The sequence below is a fragment of the Hyaena hyaena genome, unplaced genomic scaffold (genome assembly GCF_003009895.1).
Source record: "Hyaena hyaena isolate Hyena2069 unplaced genomic scaffold, ASM300989v1 scaffold_851, whole genome shotgun sequence".
NCBI classification, from domain to species: Eukaryota; Metazoa; Chordata; class Mammalia; order Carnivora; family Hyaenidae; genus Hyaena; species Hyaena hyaena.
The window spans coordinates 461313-473363 of NW_024081483.1; the positions used below are offsets into that span (position 1 = coordinate 461313).

The 12051-nt window shown below is 44.6% G+C and overlaps 1 protein-coding gene across 3 annotated transcripts in view; it reads left to right on the forward strand.

Moving 5' to 3' along the window:
- The first annotated feature begins 2416 nt into the window (after positions 1-2416).
- The window catches only part of DCAF4 (DDB1 and CUL4 associated factor 4), a 33391-nt gene continuing 23756 nt past the window's right edge, over positions 2417-12051 (forward strand). For 2 of the 3 annotated variants that reach the window (XM_039219933.1, XM_039219934.1), the window contains exon 1: positions 2417-2538. The gene's annotated coding sequence lies outside the window, so the exon portion shown is untranslated. The remainder of the gene's footprint in view (positions 2539-12051) is intronic. The other variant, XM_039219932.1, reaches the window with a different exon arrangement.

Here is a 12051-nt window from a genome sequence, read left to right on the forward strand (position 1 = left end):
CAGACTGCTTGAGTTTAAATCCTGGCTCTGCCACTCAGTGTGTGACCTTGAGCAAGTTACTTAACCTCTCTCTGACTCAACTGATCAGTGAAGTAGTGACATTAACCATACTTACCCCACAGGATTGTTGTAATTAAAAGAATGAATATGGAAAGGGCTTAGAAAATATGTGGCACACGACAAGGACTATATAAGTATGTTTTTTCTTTCAATGTAGTCAAATTAATGTTATTCTTTTTTTTAATTTTTTTTAACACTTATTTCTTTTTCAGAGACAGAGCATGAGTGGGGGAGGGGCAGAGAGCGAGGGAGACACAGAATCTGAAGCAGGCTCCAGTCTCCGAGCTGTCAGCACACAGCCCCACATGGGGCTGAAACCATGAGATCATGAGCCAAAGTCGGATGCTTAACCCACCGAGCCACCCAGATGCCCCAAATGTTACTCATTTTAGATGCCATTTCAGAGAAAACTTGTACTTGCCTCAAAATGGGGAAGAAAAAAAAAAGGAACTACTTCTACTTTTGATGGTAACATGCACTATCCAGATAGATACTCAGCCTTCCTCAGAACAGACGGTGCTCAATCCATGGGCACATAGACCAAGCAGTCACCACATCTACTCAACAATAACCCTCTTTGGTAGGGATCATCATCACTTTATCTGTGAGCTACCTTAGGTTCACGGACAGCCAAATGACTTTGCCCAAGACCACACTCCCTTTGTGCCTTGATCTGAATATGTTCTTTGGCCTTTTTTCTGTGGTGTGCCTGGAGCAGATCCCTAAAGCATGACCAGCCCTCTGGCGGGCTAGCGGCCACTCACTCAGCACGCCCCAAAGCCAACTGCTTCCTGACTTCCTCCAGCAACCCTAGCTCTTCAGCTTGGAATCCCATTAGACTCCTCCCACAGAATTCATCAAGCCTCCGCAGATTCTCCCTCCTGGGAAATGTTATCTCCCATCTACCCTCCTTTCCATCCCAGCTGCCAGCACTCTGACTCAGTCCTGACTACCTCTCACTGGGACTGTGGCTGCAATAAAGCTTCTCAGGAGCCTCTCAGCCAACGTCCACCATCTTTTCTCTCCAGTCTCTTCTGCAGTGCTGCCCTGATCTCCCCTAAGCCCAGCATCAGTCCTGCACTGCCCCATTCTCAACCCTTTAGAGGTCCCCTCTGCCTGGTCTGTTCCCTGACATTTGACCCAACCTACCCTGCTGGTTTTGCTTCCCAGACTCCCCGACCATCCAGCCAAAACGAATGGTTCACTATTCTTTGATCAGGCTTCCCAGTCAGGTTGTTTGTTCAGCTTAGAATTTCTCTCTCTGCCTTGTCTTCTGCGCCACTCAAGCTTCACAAAGCTGTCTTTTATTGTGACTGCACTCATTCTCATTCCCCTGCTCCACACCCTGCATTTGTTTGTAAACTCCTTGAGAGCAGAAATTCTACCTTCTTTATTATGGACTGAAACGCTTTCACATAGAGATACAACTGATAAACCACACAACCCATTTCCTAATTGGTCCAGCCACTCACAGGGGCCTGGGTTAAAAAGACACATGGTGTGCCAGGCTTGCTAGGGGAAACGACCAAGCCTGGCCTATTTAATTTCTTTTTTCTTTTTCTTTTCTCAAGCCTGGCCTATTTGAACCCAGATCTTCTCCTAGAACTGTCACTTCTGGCAAACTGCTCATCACCGGCTTCTAGAAGTTCTGATAGCTGTCAGCTGATATCTGGAACAGGAACCGCACACACAGAACATTCTAGAAATATTATTGGTATGAACAAACTCTGCGCTGGAGAGAACAGCAGAACGATTTCATTGTTTCATGAACGCACAAAAAGGTAAAAGGCTCGTCTTAGGTCACACAACAAAGCAAGAAAACAGAACTAGACCTAGAAGCGAGCCTCCCAATGCTAGTTCAGGGCTCGCTCCTCCACACCTTGGAGCTATACAGACCTAACACAGAAGCCTCAACCACCTGAGGTCACTGTCCAAGACCCCATCTGTTCCTTTTTCTCCCTCATCTCAGAGACTCCTTTCCCCTTCCTACAGCAAAATCCTTCCTCCTCCCCAGGTCTCAGCTTTGAAGCGACGAGAGGACTTCTCTGGGCTGGACCCATTGGCTTTGGGCAGACATGGTAGGCGTGGCTGGGTTAGGTACCCACCTAGTCCAAGGATGCCCCCTCGGAACTTCCGGGTTCAGAACTCACCCTCCTACCCGGCCCGGCCCCGCCCCAAATGCGTCCGGCCCCGCCCCAGCCTCGCCGGCAGACACGCGGCCTCTTCGCCAGGCCTGGGCGGAGCCGAGCTTCCAATCTCCGCCCCCTCCAAGATCCACCCTATTGGCGTAGACAGTCAGAAGACACGCCCAATAAGAAGAAAAGGGGCGGCCGCCTAGTCCTATCCGCTGCGACAACACAAAAAACGGACGCAACTCACTGGCGGACGCTACACCTGGGTCTTTCCGGGTCCTTCCACGCGTAGCCCGTACTCGTGCTGGTCCTGGGCCTGAGAGAGCCAGAAAGGACGCTCTAAGAAGTAAGTGTCTGTCGACGAGCGTGACTTTTGGCGTTGGTCTGGGGGCCGCTGCTGCTCTCCTCACAGAGCGCGGGGTAGGTTGGGCCGCGGGGGAAGGCCGGAGAAAGGGGCGGGGAGCCGCCGAGCACGTGGAACGCTGGCCTGAGGCGTGGGTGGGTGGGGGGCTGGGCCGGCGAGCCTCCGTGTGCAGTCTTCGTGGGCGGGCACAGCAGGGCTCGTCTTGTCTGGTACGTTTTTCGGCCCTGAACACCCGGGTGGGGGTGGGAGGCCCGAGTGTCGCCGCCCTGTGTTGGATCCGAAGGAGCGCTTTTTAAAGCCCTGTTGCTGAAGGTGTCGCCCCGCACCTGTCACCAGGCTGGACCGCGGACCCTTGGTGGCGGGTTCCCTGAAAGTTGAGGTTGTGTTCAGAGCCAAGGCACGCTGAGCGCTGACGGAGTGCCAGGCACTGTGCCAGCTGCTCCCCGAGCAGTTTTCCCCCCGCCAACGCTGTGAGGTGGGCACACTACCTTTGTCAGACGCGGGAAGAGGCCTGTGAGGTTTCGCTCGCCCAGGCTGACTACTGAACTAGTGAGTGGTGGAGGCCCGGCTTGAACCCAAGCTTTCCCAGCTAACCTCCCCTCCCCCCCCACCGCCCCAGTTGTGTGTTAGCGGGAGAGCCACCTTTTCCTCTTCTCAGGGTCGTCGCCCCCCGCCCCCGTTGACCTCGGAAACTGTGATACCCTCTTCCCCCAGGTGGGCCTGGCGTAGTCTACACACCTTGTCTCGCGAATCAAACAGCAAGCAGGAAAGAAAACCGGGACGACTTCCTGGAGGAAACAAAATTCCAAAAATCCCGCTGTCTGACTTTAAATAACAATGTAAATTAGAGTTGAAGTGGCGTTCTGGGGGTGACCAAACCCTGGGGCCTGACCAGCAGGGGTGGAATTCCTTTTCCAACACTCATTGCGTCCTGCTGGGTCAGATACTTATCCGAAGCCTCAGTTTCCTTATTTGTAAAATAGTTAAAAAAAACAACAACTCAAGGTGGGCTTGGCAAGCACTTAGCAGAAGCCATTTTGTATTCGGCTTTACAAGCTATTCAGCATTAGCATTTTCCACATTACAATCCAGTAGTGTCTATAATCTTAATTATTACCCTGTTAGATTTTTTAGGATGTTTCTCACTTTTAAATATGCTGATGCATACTAAATCTAATTCACATACCATAAAATCTGCCATTTTAAAGGGTATGGGTGGGTGGGTTTTGTAGTATATTTAGAAGGTCGTGCTACTATCCTCAGAACATATTCATCGCATACCCGTGCGGCCTAGGCTCTACGAAGAGGCCTTGTTGGGCTCCAGGCCGGACGTTGAGGCCCAGCAGCCAGGGCCTCCCAACCTGAGATCTCCAGTGGGAGAGATGGAGCCTGCATCCCGTGCTGAATTTTAGCCCCAGGCTGGAGCGAGGAGAAGGAAGAGTAGAGGCCCAGGGCAGAGCCCCGTGGTCTCCCATGGTCTGGAGTTGCCCAGGAGGCGTCTTGGGGAAGGAGCAGTGCCAGTTATCGCGAAAACTGGGTATTGCAACCATAGGCCTCTTGGCCACTCCTTTGGAGAGAACTGTGCGACTGTGAGGGAAAGCCGACCAGGGGGAGATCCTGCCACTAGGCCTCTACAGAGACCCTAGATTTGAAGCAGGGCCCAAAAAACTCAGGAACTTGCCAAACTCTGGCTTATCCTCAAGTGGAGATTCATACTTGGAGCCTAAGGAGGTGAACCTTTGAAAGCTTATGAGACCAAGATAAGAATGAAATGAGATGATGTCACAGCAGCAGTGACAGCAAGGAAATGGAGAAGCTAAGCGAAATTAGAGAGGACAAGTCCGGAGGCACCTGGGTGGCTCAGTAGGTTAAGCGTCTGACTTCGGCCCAAGTCATCTTACGGTTCGTGGGTTGGAGCCCCGAGTCAGGCCCTGTGCTGACGGCTAGCTCAGAGGCTGGAGCCTGCTTCAGATTTTGTGTCTCCCATTCTCTCTGCCACTCCCCCACTCATGCTCTGTCTCTCTGTCTCAAAAATAAACTATAAAAAAAGGACAAGTCCGCAAACCCATCTGAGGGGCATGTTGTTTCACAGGCAAAACCCAATTACATACAGCTAGAGTGGATGTTATCCAGCTTTCATGTGGAGAAAGCTATTGGCAGTTCTGAAAAGCAAAAAATAAAGGATACCAAGACTGTATTTCAGTTTTATCACATCGAATTCTGTTTCACAGCAAAGCATTACAGGTATACACTGCTGCCTACCAAAATACCCCAAAGGTTAATGAGGAAGTTTATAGGTTTTTCAGAAGTTCTAGGTATCCACCAGATTATCCACCTCATTCAGATAATGTGAGGATGTAACCCAGTGATGTATCTCAGCTAGTATCTCAGGAAACCAAGAGGGAAGATTTGGTTCACTGTGAGACCAACTGCTTCATACCTGGGAATCCCAAGGGATCTGGGCAAATCAAAAGCACACCTGGCTAGGTTTGCCAATACTGTTGCAGAACAAACTCGGGTAAACTCATAGCAAGAGAAGCCAGTAATAAGAGACAGGGTTTGGAAAAGAGAAAGGGAGAAATTATTTCCAGTTGTGCAGAGAAGGTGGCAGGCTCCAGCCTTAACTGACTTCCCAGTCTGCAATGTGGACATCTGTAGTTTTATAGAGAGAAGTTAGAAGGGTATGTGCAAAAGGACAGATAGGATGTGATCATAGATGGGGGATCAGTATGTGTAGAGCCGGTGATCATGGGAGGGGATGTTTGGGATGTGGCCTTCTATACATTCTGTTGCTGTTAGGACTTTTCTGGCCTGGCGGTTGCAGTGTTCTAGTCAATTCAAAACATCTTCATCAATGCCTCAAGAAAGTATGATAAGAAATCAAAACAGTAGGTTTCAGAGCATGAGTTGGGTGGTCCTGTCTCTTTCTGGTTTTAACTGTTGGGGGTCTGTAGCACTCTTAAGCAAGAGTGCTCGCTGACAGCAGATTAAGAGTTTCTTTTCAGAGATTGCTGTCAGCTAAGTGTATTTGGAAGAGGACAGGTATCCACTTGTTGACTAAGAAAGGATCAACAAGCAGATGATTTGAAAAGTTACAGAAGAAAATTAATTTTCTTATACTTTTTTCCATTTTTATCTTAAAATGACTCTGAATCCAGGATTTCAGTGGTACCCCTTATCTGGGGGAACCCATTCCAACACCCCCACCGGATGCCTGAAACCATGGATGGTACCAAAACCTGTGTATACTACGTTTTTCCTATACATACATACCTGTGATAAAATTTAATTCATACATTAGGCACAGTAAGACATGAACAGCAACTAATGATAGAGAACAGTTACAACAGTGCACCGTGATAAAAGTTATGTGAATGTGATCTGTCTCAAAACTTCTTATTTTACTGTATTCACCCTTTTTTGTGATGATGTGATGATAAAAATGCCTGTGAGATGAGACATTTAGGCTTTGTGACACAATTGATCTCCTGATGATACAGCCGGAGGAAGATCCTCTGTTTCTGGATTTGAACTGGGGAAAGTGAAACCGTGGGCCTGGGGGTCTTCTGTGATGAATCGTAAAACTTTATACCAACCTGCCATGTTAAATCTCAGAATGAAATGCTACTGAAAATAAGGGAAAACATTAAAATAAGTTTGTACTGACCTAAAATGGAGGTTATAAAAAACATTATAGGGGCGCCTGGGTGGCTTAGTCGGTTAAGTGTCTGACTCTGGCTCAGGTCATGATCTCATGGTTTGTGAGTTCGAGCCCCATGTTGGGCTCTGTGCTGACGGCTCAGAGCCTGGAGCCTGCTTCAGATTCTGTGTCTCCTTCTCTCTCTGACTCTCCCCTGTTCATGCTCTCTCTCTCTCAGAAATAAATAAAACATTAAAAATTTTAAAAATAAAAATAAAAAAATAAATATTACATACCCCTAGTCATTTTAACCTCTTACCTTATGATATGGGGGAAGGGGGGGTGTTGTATCATTATCCTCCTCTTTTTTTTTTAATTATGGATTTCAAAGTGTTTCATTTTATTGCACTGTTCTTACAGTAGGGAGTGCTTTAGTAAGTAGATAACAGAAACCAAAAGATCTACCAATTCCATTTAGCTTTTTTTAGGTCAGCTGAAGAAAAGGATTTTATCTAGTTCTAATTAAAAACTTCTATCTCATGAAACGTTAAGTAAAAAGACCAATTTTCTTTTTTTTAAACGTTTACTAAAACATGAAGTCTCATCATTCAGTCTGTATACTTACCTTTCAGTAAGTGTATAATCAAACAGAATAAAGGAAATATGACACTAGTGTATCAGTGTTTACAAATGCACAGGCATAAACTTTAGTTTAAATAAAAGTCACATTCAACCTGATTCTGGTTTTAAAACAAACTGCTGTCCTACTAGAGTATTATATATGAGGGGCCCTGGGTGGCTTAGTCGGTTAAGCGTCCGACTTTCACTTAGGTCATAATCTTGCGGTTCATGGGTTCGAGCCCCGCGTCGGGCTCTGTGCTGACTGCCAGCTCAGAGCCTGGAGCCTGTTTCAGTCTGTGACTCCCTCTGTCTCTGACCCTCCCGTGCTCGTGCTGTCTCTCTCTCTCTCTCTCCTAGAAATAAATAAAACATTAAAAAAATTAAAATAAAAATAAAGTATTATATATGATACCATAGCTTTTAGCACAAAAGCTAGTAATTTGGTGGAATGTTGCCTACGAAAACATAAACAGGTACACGTGGAACATCATAAATCATTAAAAAAATTTTTTTTTAACGTTTGTTTATTTTGAGGAGAGTGCTCTGCCAGTGCAGAGCCCAGCTCAGGGCTCAATCCCATGACTGTGAGGTCATGACCTGAGCTGAAATCGAGAGTCAGTCACTTAACCAACTGAGCCACCAAGCCACCCATTATCTAAAATTCTATAAAAATTTTACTAAGCTACCACCCAGATAAAGGGTGTTAACAGTGACTCTTACTTCTAAAAATATGAAACAATGTAATCAGAGCCTTTATCAACTAACTTGGGATGACTGAGAAAAGCAGTTACTCATAACAGAAGAATAGACTCCCCAAGAAGCTTCTTTTAAAAAGAACCATATGGGGGCAGAAATCTTTGTACCAGTTAGTCACTCTGCATTCTCTGCCTTCTCTTTCCCTACTCCCAGCCCCTTGGAAACCACCTCTTCTTTCCTGTCTCTCCTCCCTTTCTCTTTCTATCTGGACTTGCCTGTTCTGGAGATTTCCTGTATGTTGATTCATACAAGATGTGGCCTTTTCTGTCTGGCTTCTTTTGCTTAGCATGTTTCTGAGGTTCGTCCACACTGTAGTAGGCATCCATACCTCACTCTTCGTGGTTGAACACCATCCTGTGTATGTGGTGTATTGTGTATATCCATTCATCAGTTGAATGAAATTTGGGTTGTTTCCACTTTGGGACAATTATGTATAATGCTGCCGTGAATGTTACATCTACATTTTTATATAGCCCTATGTTTTTGTTTCTGCTGGGTTTTGCTAGGTCATGTGGCAACTGTTGAACCTTTTGACGAACTACCAAACTATTTTTCCAAAGTGCCTACAGCATTTTGCCTTCCACCAGCAATGTTTGAGGTTTCTCCACATCCTCACCAACACTTGTTGTTACCTATTTTTTTTTTTTTATTGTAGCCATCCTGGTATGGATGAAGTGCTATCACTGTAGTTTTGATTTGCATCTACTTAGTGACCAGTAATGTTGAACATCTTTTCATGTTCTAAGTGGCCATTTGTATGTCTTTAATTTTTTTGCTCATTATTTTTCCTATTGAGTTGTGTATTCTGGATACTAAATCTTTATCAAATATATGGTTTAAAAATAATTTTATTCCATTTTGTGAGTTATCTTTTTACTTTTTTGTCTTTTCACTTAATAGTGCCCTTTGCACAAAAGTTTTTGATGAAGTCCAGTTTTTTTTTCTTATGTTTCAGGTGTTGTATCTAAAAAACCATTATTCCATGATCATGATGATTTATATACCTTTATTTTTTTCAAAGAGTTTTACAGTTTTAAATATTGGGTCCATTAGAGTTAATTTTTATGGATAATGTGAAATATGGATCCAAATTCATTCTTTTACAGGTGAATATCCAGTTGTCCTAGCAGTTGAAAAGATTATTCTTTCCCCCCACTGAGTAGTGTTGGCATCTTTTTCTTTTTTTTTTTTTTTTTTTTTAAATGTTTTAGTTATTTCTAGGAGAGAGAGAGAGAGACAGCGTGAGCAGGGGAGGGTCAGAGAGAGAGGGAGTCACAGACTGAAACAGGCTCCAGGCTCTGAGCTGGCAGTCAGCACAGAGCCCGACGCGGGGCTCAAACCCACGAACCGCGAGATCATGACCTAAGCGAAAGTCAGACGCTTAACCAACTAAGCCACCCAGGTGCCCCGGCACCTTTTTCAAAAATCAGTTGGGGGATGCCTGGCTGTCTCAGTCGATAAAGCATGAGACTCATTAATCTCAGGGTCTTCCAATTCATTACATGGATGTTTTTCCATTTATTTAGGTCTTCTTAAATTTCTTTCAGAATGTTTTATAGTTTCAATGTACAAGTTACACTCTTAACTTTATTATGTATATTTCTAAGTATTCTTTTTGATGTTACTGTAAATGGAATTGTTTTCTTTAATTTCATTTTCAGATTGTTCATTGCTAGCATAGGATTACAACTCATTTTTTAAAATATCTTATATCCTGCAAACTTACTTAACTCATTTTTCACCTCTAATAGTTTTTTTGTGGAGTCTTTAGGATTTTTTTCTACATAAAATCATGTCATCTACAAGAAGAAATAGCTTTACTTCTTTTCCTGTTTGGATGCCTTTTATTTCTTTTTCTTGCTGAATTGCCCCTGGCTAGAACTTTTAGTAGAATGTTGAATAGAAATGGTGAGAATGGACATCCTTATCTTGTTCCTTATCCTGGGGAAAACTTGTACTCTTTTCACGATGAAGTATGATGTTAGATTTGGGTGTTTGTTTTAAGTAGGCTTCACACTCAATGTGGGGCTTGATTGAACTCATGACCCTGAGATCAAGAGTCCCGGCCCTACTGACTGAGCCAGCCAGACACGCCAGCTTTGGGTATTTTGTGGATGCCCTTGATCAAGTTGAGAAAGTTACAACTTTTCTGTTCCTAGTTTTTAATCATGAGAGGCATTCTGCATCTGTTGAAATAATCATGTGGAGTTTTCCCCTCCGTTTATTCTATTAATATGCTATATTACATTGATTGATTTTCCTATGTTGAATCAAACTTATATTCCTGGGATAAATCCTGCTTACTCATCACATATAATCCTTTTTATATGCTTCTGGATTTGATTTGCTAGCATTTTGTTGATGATGTGTGTGTCTGTGTCATATAATAATTTTGATAAGTATTGCCCAATCACTTTCCAAAATTAAGTCATGTTTGTTTGAGATTAACATTGTCCTTCCAAAGTAATGGTCTCTTAGAAATTGTTTTTCTTGGGGCACCTGGGGGTCTCAGCTGGTTAAGCATCCAACTTTGTCTCAGGCCATGATCTCATGGTTCATGAGTTCGAGCCACGTGTCGGGCTGTATGCTGACAACTCAGACAGAGCCTAGAAACTGTTTTTGGATTCTATGTCTCCCTCTCCCTCCCTTTCTCTGCCCCTCCCCCTGTTTGGGCTCTGTCTCTCTCCTTCAAAAATAAATAAAACATTTTTTTTAAAAATTAAAAAGGGGGTGCGTAGGTGGCTCAGTCGGTTAAGCATCTGACTTCGGCTCAGGTCATGATCTCATGGTCCGTGGGTTTGAGACCTACATCAGGCTCTCTTTTGTCAGTGCAGAGCCTGGAGCCTGCTTCAGATTCTGTGTCTCCCTCTCTGTTCCTCCCCTACTTGCTCACTCGCTCTCAAAAATAAACAATAAAATATTAATGTTTTTTAATATTAAAAGAAATTTTCCTTATTTCAAGCACTTACAAGATATCTCTGAAAGCAAAGCCAAGCCCAGCCTTCCACAACACATCTTACTTAATACCTGTCTGGCAGAGGAGCTGCAAAGAAGCTGGGATTCGGCATTTTTATCTAGCAAATTGTTAGCGCTTCTGTCAAGAACAGTTTCTAAGGGTCTTCCAATACTCAGGGCGCCTGGGTGGCTCAGTCATATAGGCATCTGACTCTTGATTTCAGCTCAGGTCATGATCTCACGGTGGGTTTGAGCTCCACATGGGTCTCTCTGATGACAGCGTGGAGTCTGCTTGGGATTTTATCTCTCCTTTTCTCTCTGCCCCTCCCCTGATCATGCTCGCTCGCTCTCTCTCTCTCACACACACACTCACACACACACACACCCATAAAAAAAAAGTTCGTCTACATCAGCTCTATTCGGGGCTGGGATAATTCATTTTAGGGGACTGTCCTGTGTATTGTAAGATGGTTAACAGCATCTCTGGCTTCTCACTAACTGGCAGTGTGTCAACCACCTCTGTCACTGCCCCTCCCCCCAAGTTGTGACAAACAAAAATGTCTCCAGACATTGCCAAAAGTCCCCTGGTAAAGAAAATTGCCCTCAGTTAAGAAACACTGATCTAAAAACTGATAGGTGTGAATTTCCAATAAAATTAACTCTAATTTTGTTTTTTTCTTTTTAATTTGTTAACATTTTTATTTATTTTTTATTTCTGAGAGAGAGAGGGAGACACAGAATCTGAAGCAGGCGGGGCGCCTGGGTGGCTTAGTCGGTTAAGCATCCGACTTTCGCTTAGGTCATGATCTCGTGGTTCGTGGGTTCGAGCCCCGCGTCGGGCTCTGTGCTGACTGCCAGCTCAGAGCCTGGAGCCTGTTTCGGAGTCTGTGTGTGTGTCTCTCTCTCTGACCCTCCCCTGCTCACGCTGTCTCTCTCTCTCCTAGAAATAAATAAAAATATATATATAAGAAAAAAAAAGAATTCTTTCTAAAAAAAAAAAAAAAAGAATCTGAAGCAGGCTTCAGGGTCTGAGCTAGCTGTCAGCACAAAGACCGACGCAGGGCTCGAACCCATGAACTGTGAGATCATGACCTGAGCTGAAGTCGGACGCTTAACCAACTGAGCCACCCAGGTGCCCCCGTTTTTATTATTGAAAGAGAGAGCATGGGAGGGGCAGAGAGAGGGGGAGACACAGAATCCGAAGCAGGCTCCAGGCTCTGAGCTGTCAGCACAGAGCCGGATGTGTGGCTGGAACTCACAAACCGTGAGATCATGCCCTGAGCCGAAGTCAGAAGCTTAACCAACTGGGCCATCCAGGTGCCCCCAAAATTGACTCTAATTTTGAATTCAAATCCTCACTATATATTTGACTTTGGATCTACATTTGTCTCAGTGTGTATCATCATGTGTTGATGACTCTCAAATCTGTATCTTTAGCCTTGTTTCCTGTCTTGATTTCCAGACCCTTTTAACAGCTGCCTACCTTGGTGTTCTATAGGCAGCTTGAAATCGGTATGTTCAAA